General features: G+C 41.9%; 1 pseudogene; it reads left to right on the top strand.

Moving 5' to 3' along the window:
• Window positions 1-3,048: 3,048 nt before the first annotated feature.
• Window positions 3,049-20,458, top strand: LOC144762342 (presenilin-associated rhomboid-like protein, mitochondrial pseudogene; annotated as a pseudogene).
• The last annotated feature ends 1,803 nt before the right edge of the window (window positions 20,459-22,261 follow it).

Genomic DNA, 22,261 nt, shown 5'->3' with positions numbered 1-22,261 from the left:
CAGAACCAGGGCCCACAACGTCCACATACGAGGACAAGGAGCCCAGAATTGTGGGATTAAATGCAAAAGCACCAGTAATTAACCTATACAGTAGAGATCTAACTAGAGATTAAAAGTACTAGAAAGAGGTTTAGGATTTGCAATATCAGGACCCCCCCCCACAAATTCAATCTTGAAAGAGATTTTCGTAGTTTTTTTAGAAAGATCAGGTTGAAGAAATTGTTTGAAGGTAAAGAGAAAATATCCAGAGATTAGATAAAAGTAGTAGAAAGAGGTTTAGGATTTGCAATATCAGGACCCGCCGCACAAATTCAATCTTGAAAGAGATCTTCGTAGTTTTTAGGTCTCGCCTCTCAATGCGCATGCGCATTGAGCAGAGCGAGACTATAGCGACTTAAACAGACTTTACCCAACTTGGCGATTTGGTGCTGTGCCCGTGCGCTTTTAGGTCAATGCGCAAGCGCATTGACCTAAAATGCGCGTGCACATCATCAAATCGCCATCTGTTCCCTCAGCCGCACTCCTCCCACACCTTTGAAGTGAAGCTTAGCGTCACTTCAAAGGCCCCGGCTGCTTCACACCCTCATCGCCGCTCTCCCCGCTCCGCCCCCTTCCCTGCCCGCCGTGTCGCATTTCTCCTCCCCCCTCCCCACAGCAATGCCCTCCGTCTTGTTTCCTTTCTTGTTAGCGGTCATCACGAGATAGACGTGTGTGGTGCCCAAATCACAACCAATTTTCTGACCGAACAGCAGCTGGCAGTAGCACTTCCTTCACTGGGCGAGACTTACACTCTTTGGAGAAGTGACTCATTTATTACCCCCTTGCCTCGACTCACATCTTTCTGTAAATGCATTTGCCATTGCTGTGATTGTAAAGCACACGCCATGTTATCGTGTCGGCTCTATGTATTTTATTTCTTACTGAAATCGGGCATTTTTTGTGCTGGTTACCTACTTCCGTCGTTTGTCACTAGTTTTAGTAAGCACTCGTGTTTCCAAGCTCAGGTGGCCCTATACATTTTTTTTTATCCAATCGTGTTTTCAATCCCAGGACTCCGACAGCCCTGTCATTTCTTTTTATTCCTACGTAATGTGCCGTGCTGCTTATAGTAGCTTCACGAGCGCTCGTGTTTCCAAGCTCCGACGGCCCTGAAAATCTTTTTTTTAAAGTGCCACAGTATGTGTAAACAGAACCGCACTGATCTGCTAGAGGTATTTTTTTGTTTGATCGATTTCATCCCATTTTAGTTTAGTGTACCGTTGTTTTGTGGAATCCTTTTTGTGGGCAATGAACTCTGCCATGCGGGACCTGTGGCATGATTACTGATAGTAATTCCTCTTTGCGCATTCTGAGAGAAAAGGGCAGTTTATACTTCATGAAGCCATGCTCTAAAGCTGCTGTAGCTGTAATTTCCTTCAATGCAAAAGTGAGGTTTGACCGCGAGAGGGAAGGGAAATGAATCGCCATTAATGCCAAAAAGCTGCACTCAGTAAATCCATCAAGACGAGTTTCTTCCAATCATTCTGTTATCGAACCGTCACATTATTATCTCAAAATAGTTTACCATTCCTTAGATTTCTATTTTGGAATCGACTCTTTTCATTAAATGAGAAGTCTATTTGAATGCACCGAGCTGTGAGCTGGACTACTCGTGTGCTGGCTGTGTTTATGCAAATTAAGTGCTTTTTAGCATAGGCGGTCGTCACGAGATAGGCGTGCGTGGTGCCCAAATCACAACCAATTTTCTGACTGAACAGCAGCTGGCAGTAGCACTTCCTTCACTGGGAGAGACTTACACTCTTTGGAGAAGTGACTCATTTATTACCCCCTTGCCTCGACTCACATCTTTCCGTAAATGCATTTGCCATTGCTGTGATTGTAAAGCACACGCCATGTTATCATGTCAGCTCTATGTATTTTCTTTCTTACTGAAATCGGGCATTTTTTGTGCTGGTTACCTACTTCCGTCGTTTGTCACTAGTTTTAGTAAGCACATCCACCATGACATCCACCGCCACATCCACCACCACATCCACCACCACCACATCCACCACATGCACCACCGCATCCACCACCGCATCCACCACCACATCCACCACCACATCCACCACCACATCCACCACACCCACCACCACCACATCCACCACATCCACTACCACATCCACCACATCCACCACCACATCCACCACCACATCCACCACCACATCCACCACATCCACCACCACCACATCCACCACATCCACTACCACATCCACCACATCCACCACCACATCCACCACCACATCCACCACCATATCCACCACCACATCCAACACATCCACCACCACTTCCATCACCACCACATCCACCACCACCACTGCATCCACCACCACCACATCCACCGCATCCAACACCACCACCTCCACCGCATCCACCACCACATCCACCATCACCTCCACATCTACCATGACATCCACCGCCACATACACCACCACATCTACCACCACATCCACCACCACATCCACCCCCACACCCACCACCACATCCACCATCACCTCCACATCCACCATGACATCCACCACCACATCCACCACCACCACATCCACCACATGCACCACCACCGCATCCACCACCACATCCACCACCACATCCACCACCACATCCACCACCACATCCACCGCATCCACCACCTCCACATCCACCACATCCACCACATCCACCACCACATCCACCACCACATCCCCCACCACATCCAACACATCCACCACCACTTCCACCACCACCGCATCCACCGCATCCACCACCACCACATCACAAATGCTATAGGTGTCACATTTGCAAAAGTTAAAACTATTGACATTGTAACTGACAAAGCTATTAATTTTGCTATTTTCAAAACCAACACATAAATTAAACAAGTGTCATTTACAATACCAATCGCTCAAACTTTCCTAATGCGAGACCTATTGCATTTCCAATGCTTGTTTTAGAAAGATCAGGTTGAAGAAATTCTTTGAAGGTAAAGAGAAAACATCCAGTGATAACAAACCTGGTTTATGGCCAGTCGGTATGGACCCCAACAGGACACATGACAGGTAAGGAAGTTGACATTTTTGAAAAAGTAGTAGAAAATGGATTAGAAAATATTCTTACTCACAAGACATGGACAAAAAATAACTTACCACACAAAGAAAGAGCAGCTTTGTAAGCCCTAGAATGATGTTAACAACAAAAATTCAGATAGAGGATACCCCAAAAAAATTGTTCAATAAGCATATAAACATGCTAAGTATTACAATAGAAAGAGCCTCTTTGAACCAAGAGATAAAGACCAAACAGACAAACAACTTGTCAGCGTGACTAATTTCTCGAATGTCAGCAACAAGGTCAAAAACGTATTAAATAGAAATTGGAATTTCCTCAATAATGCGAACTTGGCTTCTTTACCCAGACCGATCTTTGCATTTAGAAGGAACAAAACGATAAGGAATTGCCTGGTGCATCAATATCCATACAAAGGAAATAAGAATCAAATTAGTACACTGGACGGATCCTCCCCAATAGGTAACTTTCCATGTGGTTCCTGCAAAAACTGTAGTTCAATATTCAAGGGACCTACAGTTGTATACAAAGGAATAACCCATTGCCATCGAAATCTGGTAAATTGCAGGACCCGGAATGTTATTTACCTTATAAAATGACCCTGTGAGAAAGCGTATACTGGTGAAACCTCCAGAGAAATCCGTCTCAGGTTAAATGAACATAAATCCGCCATTCGCACTAAGCGACAGAACGCACCTTTAGTCGAGCACTGGCAAGAAAAGAAACATCAGATAGATGATCTAAAGTGGTGGGTTGTTGAAGTCGTAAAATTAAATAATACAGGAGGTGATCTTAATGCAAAACACAAAAAGAGAGAACAATATTACATGTCCAAGTTTGATACATTTAAAAGTGGCCTGAACAGTAAAGAGGAATTGGATAAAATCATATAGAGGAAAAAACCATCAGTCAGCCCCAGCGACCCGAGCTAACTAGAGAAGAAGGAACCTAACAGCACTATACAATGAGGCGCAAGAGTAATGTAATAAATAAATGATTCACATAGGTTTAAAACACAATTGTAAATACAATTAGAATCGTTTTTCACAATAATGAATTTTTAAAATACACATGTACCCAGATACACAGAGCAACATATATAAAATTGACCCAACGCCCATGATATAATGCCAGTAAACAAGCAAATCTTTATGATACTTGAGTAATCATAGAGGTAGATAACATGTATATAAATTGGCCATATCAACACATAATTGAAAAGCCGTCTAAAGATGGCCAGCGTGGTAACACAGTTGTAGCCATAGGAATAAAATGACCAGCATGCAGCGGGAGCAACAGGGTGCTACATAAATCTCTGACAGACTTTTCATAAAGTAACCGCATAGCCAAAAACAGTAAATCTACTAGATATCGGCAATAATTAATGCGCGAAAATTTGGGTAAAGTAAAACACATGCCGAGAACGATGAGAATTAATGGAATATAATATAAATAAAATAGATTAAGCTTTGTAAAAGGAAAACAACTCATAACAACAAATACGGCATTTAATGGAGAAGTTGAAGGGTAGTGCTAAATGGAATGTGGGTAAATAACAATCAGTAAAAGGAGTAGCGTGCCCATTAAAAGATGGCCGCCACAGTGACGGCAAAAACGCGAGGAGGCAAACCCCACCCGAGATAATTGACACCAATCTAGTAATTGAAAATCAATTTAGGGTAGTATAAAAACAGGAAGGAAAGCACTCTATTTTCAGTTGCAGTTGGAAAGGTGAGCAGGACGGACGTTTGTGAGTACATCGTGCCCCCCCTAAAAGTAAGTTAACTATAGAGAGAAAGTGAGCGCCCCTTTAGATTTAGGAAAGGATATTAATAATGGAAGGTCCTTATGAATACAGTGCTCTTTTTTAGCCCGTGATCCTACAAGTTAAAAGCAGGACACTCATCAAACCATTGAGGAATAAGGGAGAGTACGAGGTCAAAACCCCTCCTCTTTAAGGTAAGACGGGAGAATAAATAAGGTAGAAAATGAGAAGAGCGACTTTGAATGACATGCCCTAAAAAGATTGAGGGTTGATAAATATAGTGTCCTCCTCTTTTTCATCACTAATAATATTTTAGAATACAAGAGAGGGAGTTTAAGATCGGGCAACCGTCCTGCGAGAATTCCTTAATAAAAGAATACGATAAGGGTCTCAATAACTATTTCGGTACTATTTAGACAAAACCCCTGTTTAAACAATGAGATAGATTCACACTATACATGAAATTTCTTGACAGGAAAGAACTATCCAAATGAATAAAGGGAAATAAGAAAGCGGACCTTGCAGAACAGCAAGAAATAAAAGAAAACCGTATTAATGTATGAAGCCCCCGATTTTACCAAGAAGAAATCATGAGATGCTCTCTAGTAAAATGGCAACCTAGATAGGTCAAATAGTTTTCTTAATAAGCAGTATTTTTGTCTGGCAGTGGCCTGGAACAGAAGCAAGTCCTTCCAGACATAAAAAATCCAAGAGATAATACAGAGGAAGTCAACAACCTAAGGATTTATGCTAAGGTAATGACAGTCATGACTTGATACAGTAACAATATTCAACAGCTGACTATTCTTAGTTAAAACGAAACAGCAGTGAAAGGTTAATAAATCAACCCTTTCACTTTGTAGCATCCGTCTCATAACAATATAGAAGAATTGCGATATTATCTGGAGCCAATGGAATGAGGCTTGATGATAATACTGACTGAGGTATGTGATTATAATACTTTCAATCTATAAAAACAATCATTATCTAATAGTTCTATTTGTAGACAATGATGAATAAACGGGAGAGTCCAGAGGTTACCAAATAAGAGAAAAGTATGATCGAGTGTTAAACTATGTTTAGAGTCATAGGGCAAGTGGGACACCAGAACGAATATAAATGATGTGAAATCAAAATATAAATGCTAAATATGTGTGCCACCAAGACAAATGCTGTAGTTTATGTCAACTAGAACTGAAATATTTTATTGTAACATGACAGAGATCAAGTTTTTGTTGAAGGCACCAATTGTGGGTCTTTGGTAAAAATATGAGAAATTGCAGTGTATTAATGTGCCAATGTGAAGGGAGATATGATAATAGACCGCTTTGATGTGTAGTTCAAGAGCAAGCAAAGGAATGTTAAAATAAAAACTAGGTTTATAATTTTGTTATATTTATATTTTTCGCCTAGATGTTTTTTCCTTGAAATTGTTGTCCTGAAGGTGACGATCTTTTACACCGAAATGCCACGTCAACAGTCTTTTTTCAAGATAAAATTGTTTTACTTTATGTATTGTAATTTTTTTTTAACTAAAAAGTATGTTTTTATTGTAACAATGAAGAACCTAGAATGAAATGATAAATAAAACAGCTATATATGTTATTCCTTTGCATTTTGCTCTTATTCCTTTGGTAAATCCTGCCATAGTGGGGGTCCATTACTGTATGTGTAAATTTGGTAACTTGTTAGTGGCTCTATTCCGTATGTAATATAGTCGTCTGCTAGATTGAACAGGTCCCGAAGAAACAATTTATTCTGATTTTTGGTTTTTAAAAATAAGGAAAAAGAACGCTTGTTTTTTGTTCTGTCAATCCACCCCCTTTCCTGTAGAAGGGTACCTCCCATATTACTTTGAACCTACCATGAGGGGTAGCCACACAGGACTATATCGTGGTCGGCCTAAAACTTTGACTTGTCTCAGTCTAGCGTGACCATATGTCCCAATAGGCACCATAGGTTTCTATGTCATATATTGGACTAAATCTTTAAAAAGTGATATCTCCGGTTCCCTACATTGAATTTTTTTTTGTTTTGGTGTCATTTCAAAGATAAAAATATGTCTTATTTTTATAAATTGATGTGGGACTTTTATTTTGTGTTGTGTCTTAATTATTTACTGAATTGGTGTTTTTAAATGCATTACATACCTTTCTCTTAAGTTGTCAGCCTGCTAGAAGCCAAGCTGCCAGGGGTTTGACCATGGGAATAGTTTATTGGGACCTATTCTGAGTCCTAGATTGTGTTAGTGGCCTTATTGGGAGTGGTGGATGCACACTTACCACTACTAATAACCCAATTTACAACCATGTTTTTGTTGAGCTTCTCTTAGATTTAACTTAATTTAACTTTGTTGAAACTTTAGTATCAAATGACCGCTTGATAACTGGAATCAAAGGATTTATTTGCTCATTAATGACATGTTCTTTAGTGCTCTTTCACAATTTCATTCCTACTCCTAGGAATATGTTTAGTGCACCGCACATTGGTTTTGCAATGCATGCAGGAAAAGGCAAAGCTACTGACATGTGGGCTATTCTTCTCCTCAATTTGCTTCCACATATCTGCTGGAACAGGTTATGCTGTGTCTATGCCCTGTGACTCCTATTGGTATTGCTTACATCCACATTTTTCAAACTCCTTCCTGTGCCTTGTTTTGAAGTACCTTCATATATTGATACCAAAAAAGAATATTTACATCTTTAGCCTCTACCAGTCTTTAGGTCGTCCAGAGTATATGTGACCCTTTGGGCATTCCTTTTTCTCTCTATTGAACTCCTAAACAAAGGAGACCTTTTTCCCCGTAAGTCCTCCTTGTGCAGATGAATTCTTCTTTTTCTTGTTGAGAAGCAGACGATAATCCTGCAACCTCTTCATTTGAATCAGACATGATCTTAAAGTGTAAAACCCCACTGGTTACCAGGAGCAGCTGGTTGTCTGTATGTAAATAGTAGATATGGCTCCTGTTGCTAAAAAATGTGCACTTTTTAATAGGGTTGAAGGTTGACTGAAGTGTCAACCAATGAAGACCTTAGAACACACTTCTACTTATCGAAAAGTGTACAACTCTGTTACAGGTCTGTTGACTTTAGAGGACGGTTTGCCTTCGTTGCTAGTTATGAACAGTCCACATATGCAGGTTAAAGTCTGTGAACTCATAACATTTTAAAGAAGTTTCAGTACATCCCCTCGAAAACAAGTGGCCAAAAGTTTCATCTTTTGCAAACACTGTGTGGAGTTCCTGAACTGCAGCAGGAGACCCCACATGGATCCAAGAGTTTCACAGTCCATGAACTCATAAGTCTGTGAACATCAAAGAGTGTCCATGTCCATGTTTTTTTATTTTTTTTATTTTAGTCAGCAAACTACTGTCTTGAACATTGAATCGAGGACATTTAACCCAATGTCAGGTCTTGCACCCAAACTGCAGCCAGTGGCAAACTCTCCCAGCACACAGCCTTCCCGTGTCAAGCAAGGACTGGCCTCTTTTTAAATCAATTTTCTATATGTTTGTAAACCCCAATGTGGGTTTCCAATTCCAAGTAGACTCATTGACCCATTTTGGACATCTGCAATATTAGCTATCCCATTCCTGGATCGGCAAACCCAGCAGGATTTCCAACAAGGATTTAGAAGCACTTGCCAGACGTTTAGGGACCCCAAGGCAGGATTTGCAAACCTTGGAGCCTTGATAAGGGATCTGAACCCTGTGGCAAAAAAGTGTAATCACAGGTAGGAGGAGATCCCTTCTTCCCTCCCCACCTAAACCAAGTGTGTCATCGGATGCTCACACTCCACTATTCAGACTTTTTTCCAGAGTTGCAGCCCTCCAATGAGAACCTTTTTGTCTGTGGACCAAACTTTTGGTCTGTGGACCCAAAGTGCATAATAGGAGAAAAAGCTCCCTTGTCCAATGGACAGCACTTATTTTATTTAATTTGTATCCATGGATGGTCTGTGAACTCAAATGACCAAGATATAAAAATTGTTAACCCTTGCAAGCACATACAACAACACTTTTTTGTAACACAAATACCTCACAAACTGGTAAGCACATTTGGAACAAACCATGAAAAGCATGCTAGACAGTACATTTCTACACTAATGGCAAATTTGGTGTAAATCCGTTCATTGTTTTTTTTTTGAAGTTGTGAGAACATTTTCCAGGAGTTAAAATGGAAAAACAGTTATTTTTCGACCCTCATACATTTTCTTCCTGCATGGAACTGCATTGAAACTGGGACGCTGGACCTTGACTTTATACGCACAGTGAGAGCAAAATTTGGTGTAGAATGCCTCAACCCGTTTGACAAAGTGAATTACTTGCACTTGTGCTTTAATGCTTATTTGCTTACTATACCAGTGGTCATGTTTGCCTAATGTGCATAGCCACATTTTATTAATCGTTTGAGATTTTTTTTTATAAATATAACAGAAAAATGTGTTTATGTTAGCATTACATGCTCGGACAGATTATGGGAGAATGTGTGGACAGTTAAAACAGCAATTAGCTTGCTGAATTCTTTAATGCTTGCTGGTAATTTTGCATTGATAGCATGCTAGATATCTATTCCCAATCCTGAGCGTTGTGTTTTGTTATACATGTTCTAGACCTACAGGCAAATACAAAAAAATGCATTTTCAATGAAAATAACAATTGAACTCTAATATTTGTATTTATCTTTGTGTGAGTACAGTTGTATCTTCTTTAGCAAACACAATACTATAACTGTAGGTATCAGTATTTATTGAGCATTTCTGTTTAAAAAATGACTTGGCTGTTATTGGGTAATCGATGTTCAAAAATATATGTTTATCTTATCACAATTTTCACGCCTTCTTTTGCGCATACAGTAAAATTGTTATGTAAGATGGGTCTTTGTCCTCTGGTAACTGACACACTTGTTAAATCCCAGCAGGGATAATTTGGACGTTTTTCCTTCTAAGGTCAATCCAGTGAGTAGTATTACATTGGTTAATAGGAAGACCTTTTATTGGGAATGCTACATGTAAGGAAATGCCGCTTTTTGCATGATCAACCTTAAAGTTTTGGACTGATGCTGTGTTTTCTTTACTCTTTTAGTGCAATGAGGACTGCTAACAAGACCTCAGTGCCAGTGTGCTGGCACTACAATGTGTATATTTTATTGGCTTACACCTTAATGTTATACCTTTACTTATTACTAAGTCCCTAGAATATGTTACCAGGCGGTACATGGGCATGTAAGTTAAGGGGGCCCACCAAGGCCTCAGAGCTTATGGTGCCTCCGTGGTTGTGACATCAGGGAAACATTTTGTCCAGCCTGCCACTGCAGACGGCAGAGCATTTTTAAACTACTAAATCAACTTTGCCATTTAAGGCAAAGCCAAATCCTCCTTTTATAATATATACCCCCACAGCAGCCATATCAAGTCCTAAAACACAGTGTAAACCCAAAAGACAAGTTTTAAAGGGGAAGCTGCCTATGATGGGCAAATGATGAGTACACATGAGAGGGGCTGCTCATTTGTTGAGGTAGATTGGTTTGCGTTGGGGACAGAGAGGGGAGAGCAGAAGCCAACCATTTTTATCTTGGCCTTGTAGCCCTCAGGTAGCCACGACTCTAGGGTGTACATGTTTCTTGCATAAATATAGCATCCCTAGCACCCAAACCTCACAGGAACATTAAAATCAACTGTTTTTAAACCTTAGCTCAACCCTGGGTTGGCACTGGTAACTGAAAAGTTTAAAAACGTTGTAAAACATTTTAAGGGATTGTTGGAATTTTGTTGTGATTTACGATTTACTTCACAATCTATGTCTCCAGAACTTTCTGGTCAATTTTGGAAAATGTAGTGCCTACAGATGTATACAAATAAGATCTATTTTTTAAATTTGTTTTTTGATTCCTTTGATGTCATGTGACCTTATTTCAATGTTTTAGTACTTTACAGACATTACACTTGTTCCTTTGTTTATGCCTGAATGCTTGAAACCACAGCTACCCAGGGTCGAGCTAAGGTTTAACAAAGTTACTTTTAATGTTCCTGTAGTCTAGCTCAGGAGATAGGCTTTTATTGTCTCCACTAGAAAGATACCTCTAAGGGCAACAATAGAAGACACCATCAATTTACCTACACATGTAATGGAGATTCTGTTTTGATGCCCACCAATCAAACCACCTGAACACTGACTGAGGTAAAATAATCAGTCCTTAAAAGGGCCTCACTGTAACGTAGTAGAGTTTAGGTTTCCAGAATAGATTGGGAATCATAATAATGCCAGCCTGTCTTATTCTCTACTCCGGAGTCAATTCAAAAGGGAAGAATGTGGTCAAGGTGGTTTGTGGTAATCAATCTACTGACATACTCGTAGAACCCATAGGGCCCTGATAGGGATAGGTCAGAGGCATGCAAAGTAGGGTAGAAGGTGTACAGGCTCTGTGGTAGGAATTCAGTAAGATAGGCAATTAAGAAGGAAGGGAGGGTGTGAGGAAGGAAGGAATGAAAGAAGGAAGGAAGAAATAAAATAATTTGGCAACATGTGTATATGTATGTGGTATTTCTCTAGCACAAACCTAGTCAAACCGCAGCAAAGCACGGTACAAGGTCAAAGACCAGCATAAAGTCAACAAGTGATAGGTGAGGTAGTTAGTTCGTGGACTGTTAATACATATGTGTGGTATCCTGCTCTTCTTACCATGCATTTCTTCCTTTGGATTCTGTGCCCTGCTGCTCAGCCATAGTGTGAGTGATGTCATAGAATATTCATGTGTGCCTGGTTGAGTCAATGTCAGTTGGAGTGTTTGGGCTGAGCAGCTGAGCTATCTTATTACTTACAATTCCTGTAACCAATTACTCTTACTTGGTAAGTAGAAACTGAAGAATAAACTTCAATCTTGATTCATCATCAACTCTCTCTGCCCACATACTTACTCTTTTACACTGGCAATGAGCAGAAAACGCGACTGCTGAAACAAGGGATGAGAGATGAGTGAACCTGGAGTGTAACTACATCCAAGAGACTAAGAAGAAATAATTGGATTACTAGGAGAAATAGTTTTGAATTCTGTGATGAGACAATGAGTCTGTTAGCCCCACCGGTGTCTATTTCCATCAGACAGCCTCAGACCAGGGCAGTTAGGCTGGCATCTGCAGTTTGGTGAGCCTTTCATGTGGATTGAATCCGACACTTGTATAATGGGCAGTGTGCAGCCGACAGTGAGCGTGGCCATTTCTTAGTACTGTCAGCAGCTGCAGGCCTGCCAAGTATCACGCAACGGACATGACTCTAACGCATTTCAGTGTGGTGAACCACATCACCGCATCACCGCATTGAAATGCTTTGTCATGCATTTTAATGGCACTGTCTCTCCTGTACCAGACGCGCAGAAGTAAGTAAACAGGCTATGCCAGACTGCTAGCACTTCGCGCCGACTATGACATCCAGTGCAGTTAATAATGATCTTATGCACTCACTGCTGCTGCTATGTATGGTGAAATGTATTGCTGGAATTCCCCCCGGCGTGGGCGCGGCTGAGTCACTCACTACACAGCCCTGACGTCACCTGGCCCAGACACCGTAACCCACGGTGAGGCGGGGCCTGCCCTCTCAGCAGTGGTTGGCTACTGGCGCTGCCGGGGAGGGGAAGAGATGCGACCTCACCGGCTTGGTTTTGCAGGGAAGTGTTAGATTGATCATAGGACATTACCACGGGGACTCCACAGGAGATTGGATTGCTGCGCGCCGGGGGCAGACGAAGTTACTGTCCTGTCCACGTCCCGGCGCATGAATTAACTCTGCCACTCAGTGTGCAGTACTGCGCATATTTAACCAGCTCGTGCAGGTGACAGTGTGTGAGCTCTTATCTCCTCTCTTCCTGCTGTGAGCGTCTCTCATCTCTCCATTTTCTGGACACGCAGTCTCGGTCCTTCCTTGTTTTTTTTTTCTATTTATCGAGCTCCAGGACACTTTTGAGGGAAATAAAGGTAAATACAGATTTAAAAAAAGCCTATTTTTAAAAAGAATGTTAGATGCTGGTTTAGCGCCTCATTTTAAATAGCTAACACTGGATACACTCCCAAGCGTGCCAGCCATAGTTATTCGTGAATTTTGCATTCTCACCATAAGCAAAAAACTCAAATGCGTGGTGTGTTTCCTTGCGGAATCACAATTTATTCTGATTTTTGATTTTTAAAAATAAGGAAAAAGGACGCTTGTTTTTTGTTCTGTCAATCCACCCCCTTTCCTGTAGAAGGGTACCTCCCATATTACTTTGAACCTACCATGAGGGGTAGCCACACAGGACTATATCGTGGTCGGCCTAAAACTTTGACTTGTCTCAGTCTAGCGTGACCATATGTCCCAATAGGCACCATAGGTTTCTATGTCATATATTGGACTAAATCTTTAAAAAGTGATATCTCCGGTTCCCTACATTGAATTTTTTTTTGTTTTGGTGTCATTTCAAAGATAAAAATATGTCTTATTTTTATAAATTGATGTGGGACTTTTATTTTGTGTTGTGTCTTAATTATTTACTGAATTGGTGTTTTTAAATGCATTACATACCTTTCTCTTAAGTTGTCAGCCTGCTAGAAGCCAAGCTGCCAGGGGTTTGACCATGGGAATAGTTTATTGGGACCTATTCTGAGTCCTAGATTGTGTTAGTGGCCTTATTGGAAGTGGTGGATGCACACTTACCACTACTAATAACCCAATTTACAACCATGTTTTTGTTGAGCTTCTCTTAGATTTAACTTAATTTAACTTTGTTGAAACTTTAGTATCAAATGACCGCTTGATAACTGGAATCAAAGGATTTATTTGCTCATTAATGACATGTTCTTTAGTGCTCTTTCACAATTTCATTCCTACTCCTAGGAATATGTTTAGTGCACCGCACATTGGTTTTGCAATGCATGCAGGAAAAGGCAAAGCTACTGACATGTGGGCTATTCTTCTCCTCAATTTGCTTCCACATATCTGCTGGAACAGGTTATGCTGTGTCTATGCCCTGTGACTCCTATTGGTATTGCTTACATCCACATTTTTCAAACTCCTTCCTGTGCCTTGTTTTGAAGTACCTTCATATATTGATACCAAAAAAGAATATTTACATCTTTAGCCTCTACCAGTCTTTAGGTCGTCCAGAGTATATGTTACCCTTTGGGCATTCCTTTTTCTCTCTATGGAACTCCCAAACAAAGGAGACCTTTTTCCCCGTAAGTCCTCCTTGTGCAGATGAATTCTTCCTTTTCTTGTTGAGAAGCAGACGATAATCCTGCAACCTCTTCATTTGAATCAGACATGATCTTAAAGTGTAAAACCCCACTGGTTACCAGGAGCAGCTGGTTGTCTGTATGTAAATAGTAGATATGGCTCCTGTTGCTAAAAAATGTGCACTTTTTAATAGGGTTGAAGGTTGACTGAAGTGTCAACCAATGAAGACCTTAGAACACACTTCTACTTATCGAAAAGTGCACAACTCTGTTACAGGTCTGTTGACTTTAGAGGACGGTTTGCCTTCGTTGCTAGTTATGAACAGTCCACATATGCAGGTTAAAGTCTGTGAACTCATAACATTTTAAAGAAGTTTCAGTACACCCCCTCGAAAACAAGTGGCCAAAAGTTTCATCTTTTGCAAACACTGTGTGGAGTTCCTGAACTGCAGCAGGAGACCCCACATGGATCCAAGAGTTTCACAGTCCATGAACTCATTAGTCTGTGAACATCAAAGAGTGTCCATGTCCATGTTTTTTTATTTTTTTTATTTTAGTCAGCAAACTACTGTCTTGAACATTGAATCGAGGACATTTAACCCAATGTCAGGTCTTGCACCCAAACTGCAGCCAGTGGCAAACTCTCCCAGCACACAGCCTTCCCGTGTCAAGCAAGGACTGGCCTCTTTTTAAATCAATTTTCTATATGTTTGTAAACCCCAATGTGGGTTTCCAATTCCTAGTAGACTCATTGACCCATTTTGGACATCTGCAATATTAGCTATCCCATTCCTGGATCGGCAAACCCAGCAGGATTTCCAACAAGGATTTAGAAGCACTTGCCAGACGTTTAGGGACCCCAAGGCAGGATTTGCAAACCTTGGAGCCTTGATAAGGGATCTGAACCCTGTGGCAAAAAAGTGTAATCACAGGTAGGAGGAGATCCCTTCTTCCCTCCCCACCTAAACCAAGTGTGTCATCGGATGCTCACACTCCACTATTCAGACTTTTTTCCAGAGTTGCAGCCCTCCAATGAGAACCTTTTGGTCTGTGGACCAAACTTTTGGTCTGTGGACCCAAAGTGCATAATAGGAGAAAAAGCTCCCTTGTCCAATGGACAGCACTTATTTTATTTAATTTGGATCCATGGATGGTCTGTGAACTCAAATGACCAAGATATAAAAATTGTTAACCCTTGCAAGCACACACAACACTTTTTTGTAACACAAATACCTCACAAACTGGTAAGCACATTTAGAACAAACCATGAAAAGCATGCTAGACAGTACATTTCTACACTAATGGCAAATTTGGTGTAAATCCGTTCATTGTTTTTTTTTGAAGTTGTGAGAACATTTTCCAGGAGTTAAAATGGAAAAACAGTTATTTTTCGACCCTCATACATTTTCTTCCTGCATGGAACTGCATTGAAACTGGGACGCTGGACCTTGACTTTATACGCACAGTGAGAGCAAAATTTGGTGTAGAATGCCTCAACCCGTTTGACAAAGTGAATTACTTGCACTTGTGCTTTAATGCTTATTTGCTTACTATACCAGTGGTCATGTTTGCCTAATGTGCATAGCCACATTTTATTAATCGTTTGAGATTTTTTTTATAAATATAACAGAAAAATGTGTGTATGTTAGCATTACATGCTCGGACAGATTATGGGAGAATGTGTGGACAGTTAAAACAGCAATTAGCTTGCTGAATTCTTTAATGCTTGCTGGTAATTTTGCATTGAGAGCATGCTAGACATCTATTCCCAATCCTGAGCGTTGTGTTTTGTTATACATGTTCTAGACCTACAGGCAAATACAAAAAAATGCATTTTCAATGAAAATAACAATTGAACTCTAATATTTGTATTTATCTTTGTGTGAGTACAGTTGTATCTTCTTTAGCAAACACAATACTATAACTGTAGGTATCAGTATTTATTGAGCATTTCTGTTTAAAAAATGACTTGGCTGTTATTGGGTAATCGATGTTCAAAAATATATGTTTATCTTATCACAATTTTCACGCCTTCTTTTGCGCATACAGTAAAATTGTTATGTAAGATGGGTCTTTGTCCTCTGGTAACTGACACACTTGTTAAATCCCAGCAGGGATAATTTGGACGTTTTCCCTTCTAAGGTCAATCCAGTGAGTAGTATTACATTGGTTAATAGGAAGACCTTTTATTGGGAATGCTACATGTAAGGAAATGCCGCTTTTTGCATGATCAACCTTAAAGTTTTGGACTGATGCTGTGTTTTCTTTACTCTTTTAGTGCAATGAGGACTGCTAACAAGACCTCAGTGCCAGTGTGCTGGCACTACAATGTGTATATTTTATTGGCTTACACCTTAATGTTATACCTTTACTTATTACTAAGTCCCTAGAATATGTTACCAGGCGGTACATGGGCATGTAAGTTAAGGGGGCCCACCAAGGCCTCAGAGCTTATGGTGCCTCCGTGGTTGTGACATCAGGGAAACATTTTGTCCAGCCTGCCACTGCAGACGGCAGAGCATTTTTAAACTACTAAATCAACTTTGCCATTTAAGGCAAAGCCAAATCCTCCTTTTATAATATATACCCCCACAGCAGCCATATCAAGTCCTAAAACACAGTGTAAACCCAAAAGACAAGTTTTAAAGGGGAAGCTGCCTATGATGGGCAAATGATGAGTACACATGAGAGGGGCTGCTCATTTGTTGAGGTAGATTGGTTTGCGTTGGGGACAGAGAGGGGAGAGCAGAAGCCAACCATTTTTATCTTGGCCTTGTAGCCCTCAGGTAGCCACGACTCTAGGGTGTACATGTTTCTTGCATAAATATAGCATCCCTAGCACCCAAACCTCACAGGAACATTAAAATCAACTGTTTTTAAACCTTAGCTCAACCCTGGGTTGGCACTGGTAACTGAAAAGTTTAAAAACGTTGTAAAACATTTTAAGGGATTGTTGGAATTTTGTTGTGATTTACGATTTACTTCACAATCTATGTCTCCAGAACTTTCTGGTCAATTTTGGAAAATGTAGTGCCTACAGATGTATACAAATAAGATCTATTTTTTAAATTTGTTTTTTGATTCCTTTGATGTCATGTGACCTTATTTCAATGTTTTAGTACTTTACAGACATTACACTTGTTCCTTTGTTTATGCCTGAATGCTTGAAACCACAGCTACCCAGGGTCGAGCTAAGGTTTAACAAAGTTACTTTTAATGTTCCTGTAGTCTAGCTCAGGAGATAGGCTTTTATTGTCTCCACTAGAAAGATACCTCTAAGGGCAACAATAGAAGACACCATCAATTTACCTACACATGTAATGGAGATTCTGTTTTGATGCCCACCAATCAAACCACCTGAACACTGACTGAGGTAAAATAATCAGTCCTTAAAAGGGCCTCACTGTAACGTAGTAGAGTTTAGGTTTCCAGAATAGATTGGGAATCATAATAATGCCAGCCTGTCTTATTCTCTACTCCGGAGTCAATTCAAAAGGGAAGAATGTGGTCAAGGTGGTTTGTGGTAATCAATCTACTGACATACTCGTAGAACCCATAGGGCCCTGATAGGGATAGGTCAGAGGCATGCAAAGTAGGGTAGAAGGTGTACAGGCTCTGTGGTAGGAATTCAGTAAGATAGGCAATTAAGAAGGAAGGGAGGGTGTGAGGAAGGAAGGAATGAAAGAAGGAAGGAAGAAATAAAATAATTTGGCAACATGTGTATATGTATGTGGTATTTCTCTAGCACAAACCTAGTCAAACCGCAGCAAAGCACGGTACAAGGTCAAAGACCAGCATAAAGTCAACAAGTGATAGGTGAGGTAGTTAGTTTGTGGACTGTTAATACATATGTGTGGTATCCTGCTCTTCTTACCATGCATTTCTTCCTTTGGATTCTGTGCCCTGCTGCTCAGCCATAGTGTGAGTGATGTCATAGAATATTCATGTGTGCCTGGTTGAGTCAATGTCAGTTGGAGTGTTTGGGCTGAGCAGCTGAGCTATCTTATTACTTACAATTCCTGTAACCAATTACTCTTACTTGGTAAGTAGAAACTGAAGAATAAACTTCAATCTTGATTCATCATCAACTCTCTCTGCCCACATACTTACTCTTTTACACTGGCAATGAGCAGAAAACGCGACTGCTGAAACAAGGGGAGAGATGAGTGAACCTGGAGTGTAACTACATCCAAGAGACTAAGAAGAAATAATTGGATTACTAGGAGAAATAGTTTTGAATTCTGTGATGAGACAATGAGTCTGTTAGCCCCACCGGTGTCTATTTCCATCAGACAGCCTCAGACCAGGGCAGTTAGGCTGGCATCTGCAGTTTGGTGAGCCTTTCATGTGGATTGAATCCGACACTTGTATAATGGGCAGTGTGCAGCCGACAGTGAGCGTGGCCATTTCTTAGTACTGTCAGCAGCTGCAGGCCTGCCAAGTATCACGCAACGGACATGACTCTAACGCATTTCAGTGTGGTGAACCGCATCACCGCATCACCGCATTGAAATGCTTTGTCATGCATTTTAATGGCACTGTCTCTCCTGTACCAGACGCGCAGAAGTAAGTAAACAGGCTATGCCAGACTGCTAGCACTTCGCGCCGACTATGACATCCAGTGCAGTTAATAATGATCTTATGCACTCACTGCTGCTGCTATGTATGGTGAAATGTATTGCTGGAATTCCCCCCGGCGTGGGCGCGGCTGAGTCACTCACTACACAGCCCTGACGTCACCTGGCCCAGACACCGTAACCCACGGTGAGGCGGGGCCTGCCCTCTCAGCAGTGGTTGGCTACTGGCGCTGCCGGGGAGGGGAAGAGATGCGACCTCACCGGCTTGGTTTTGCAGGGAAGTGTTAGATTGATCATAGGACATTACCACGGGGACTCCACAGGAGATTGGATTGCTGCGCGCCGGGGGCAGACGAAGTTACTGTCCTGTCCACGTCCCGGCGCATGAATTAACTCTGCCACTCAGTGTGCAGTACTGCGCATATTTAACCAGCTCGTGCAGGTGACAGTGTGTGAGCTCTTATCTCCTCTCTTCCTGCTGTGAGCGTCTCTCATCTCTCCATTTTCTGGACACGCAGTCTCGGTCCTTCCTTGTTTTTTTTTTCTATTTATCGAGCTCCAGGACACTTTTGAGGGAAATAAAGGTAAATACAGATTTAAAAAAAGCCTATTTTTAAAAAGAATGTTAGATGCTGGTTTAGCGCCTCATTTTAAATAGCTAACACTGGATACACTCCCAAGCGTGCCAGCCGTAGTTATTCGTGAATTTTGCGTTCTCACCATAAGCAAAAAACTCAAATGCGTGGTGTGTTTCCTTGCGGAATCTTTCTAAAAAGACCGACTATCAGAGCAGGAGACCGTCCGAAAACATGTGCACTCTTGTGAATATTCAACAGAATGCCAGGAGTACATCAATCACACCCGATGGCACCACAAGGTTGACCCCTTGTGTCACCTTTTGTCTGCAATGGCTCTTTGGTTGGGGGGTCTGTCTCACTCTGCCCTGGGGCTCATTCTGTGGCCCTGCGCACTATGCTTGAGAGGGTCAGTCTTTGTACTGTGCTTTTGCTGCTTAATTTGTAAAATATGAAGCGCAGGTGCTCAAATGTTTTTCTCTCTGGCTCCACCCACTTACTATATTAGCTCCACCCACATCTTCAACTGGCACTGCTAAAAGTCAGAGGTAATATCCGAATTTCAGCAAGGGGGCTTTCCTCATAGTAAGGTTTTGATAGGAGGTTCCCTTGCCCTGTGAACATTTTGAAAAAAGATTAACTCAAAAGTGCATTTAAACCTGAGAAGCCAACTGAGGTTTTTAGAAGTAAAATTACTCCACCATTGCAGGAGACTGTCTTTCAGACCACCTCCAATTCAGTGAAGTGCCTATTTAAACCTTTTGTTTTTACTGTTGGGTTTACAGGTTGTGTATTTGCTTCTGCTTCTATTTGGCAGTATGAAGCTCTGAAATTCAGGGTCCAGAGCTACTTTGATGAGGTACAGGCAGATTGGCTGGATACCAGGAAGCCAAAAAAAGAATTGGATTTCAGAAAACAGGCGAACAAGTGGTGAACAGCCTGACTGAAGGGTAACAGACGGTGGTAGGCATTATAGCAGCAAATGTCTTAATATTCTGTATCTGGAAAGTGCCGTCCATGTAGCGCACAATGATTAAATACTTCACTTCTAAACCGGCCTCCAAAACTCTGTGCCTATTGATGATTCTGTCACCGCAGGTTTAATTCTTGGTTGGAGGATATTTGATCATGCAGTACATCTCGGTGGAGCTATTTTTGGAATATGGTACATGACCTATGGACATGAGCTGATCTGGAACAACAGAGAACCACTTGTGAAAATGTGGCATGAATGGAGGACTAAAACCCCAGGAAAATGATACTTTTAGCGTTGTCATTGTAATTTGCCACATTTTTCTTCTATTTTGAGAGGTTTTATCTGCCGCACAGAACAAATTGGACTTCCTGCTTTTATGTATGTGTAAATTAATTTAATAAACTCTTGGGCTCAAGATTTTACCATTGCCAAATCCTTAAAACCGAATGTACTTTTTAATATTTGACAGTGGTGGCTTTGGTGTGTGTTATCTTTATGCAGTATTACTTGACTAATGACTGGACTTTCAAATTTACATCACGCAGCAATCCGCATTGATATTGTACACTAGGCTAGCCCGGACCATGTGAACATACTGTGCACAAGTCACAAAAATCAATCATCGCCCGATCCGATCATCGCTACTTTGATCGGTGGTTGGCTGGCTAGCTGGCCACCGGGCCACGATGACTCAGACGGTGCCGGTGGTGGTGAACGGGCCTCAGAGCCGCTTGAGACATTACGGGTATGCTGGGGTGTGGCGGGCACCGTGGCAAGCAGTGAATGTGCACGCATTACAGTGGGCGAAAATATGCAGACACTGCTTGCCACGCACAGCCCCAACCCCCACAGATTTGAGGAGCCTGCCCTGAACCAAAACTGAATCTATCAGGGCAAGTACTGATCTATCCAGGCAGCCCGGGCCGGCCCACGCCGCAACAATAGCCTGCATGCACACTACTGGCAACATGATCATCGTGATGATCATCATCAAACACAAACCTGATCCTTATAATCAGAGTGACCCGGCATCAACATAATGATAAAAAGGTACAGTTTAGGAACACCAGTAGGCCTCACCTGTGCAGCTCTATTTGTTTTGTAATAAATCATGATTTGGCTGCCGCCGGCCTACGCCGCCTATCCCAGGCCATCATGATTAAACCAGTCACCCACCACCAGTCACCAATCAACATCATTATGATTAAAAAAAACAGTAATCCTGCCCTGCCTCACCTGCGCAGCCTATTTAAATCATGATTTGGCCACTGGCGCCGGCCTAACCCAGGCCATCACGACGCGACCAGACCAGACGGTAAACCAATGCCAATCAACATAATAATAAAAAATAAAAAAACAGTAATCACCGTCACGGCGCCCCCTGCGGCCTGCCAGGCCCTGCCCTGCCTCACCTGTGCAGCTTTAATTATAGGCCACCGTCATCCCCCAGGCCATGCCTCGCTCGCCCTCACAGCAGAGCTATGTACTGTCTACTCTGCAGCAGTAGTCTAGCCAATGGTACCTCACTCAGGCTCAACGTCGTCCAAGGGGCAGGTCCCGACCGACTTTGAAAAGCGGCGTTGAACACCACCAGCAGTGGATACTCGGTGGTGAGGTGCGGTGCGGGTATGCTGGGGCGGGTGTGCTGAGGCAAAATTAAAGCAGCGAATGCGCGCGCACTCCAATCTGCGCACGCATCGCTGCCTCTGCCGCGCACAGCCCCAACCCCCACAGAGGAAGACCCAGCCCAGGCAAAGCCCAGCCCTGCCCTGCCCAACCAACAACTGCTACAGTATCCCGCCCACTCCCCTGGGCCGGCAACACCGCGGCCGGCCGCCGGAAGTCTGAAGAGTGAGGAGGAGAAATTGAGTCACGTCACCATTTAGACAGTAAGTGTTTAGTCAACATCCAGTATGACGGGGTAACTAAAACTAAGTTACTACAGCAGCAGCACAGCACACGCTCTCTCTGCCAGTGCCACACACGAGTCATTATACATAAATCAATTACTGACGGAACGGCAGGTGCACTTAATGCAGCGTGACTGTGTAGACCCGGCCCTGATAATTAGGTGCCGGTGCTAAGC

This window comes from Lissotriton helveticus, chromosome 6, assembly GCF_964261635.1.
Source record: "Lissotriton helveticus chromosome 6, aLisHel1.1, whole genome shotgun sequence".
Classification (NCBI taxonomy): Eukaryota; Metazoa; Chordata; class Amphibia; order Caudata; family Salamandridae; genus Lissotriton; species Lissotriton helveticus.
Note: the sequence above shows the minus strand (reverse complement) of the source record. Positions and strands in the feature narration are given on the sequence as shown.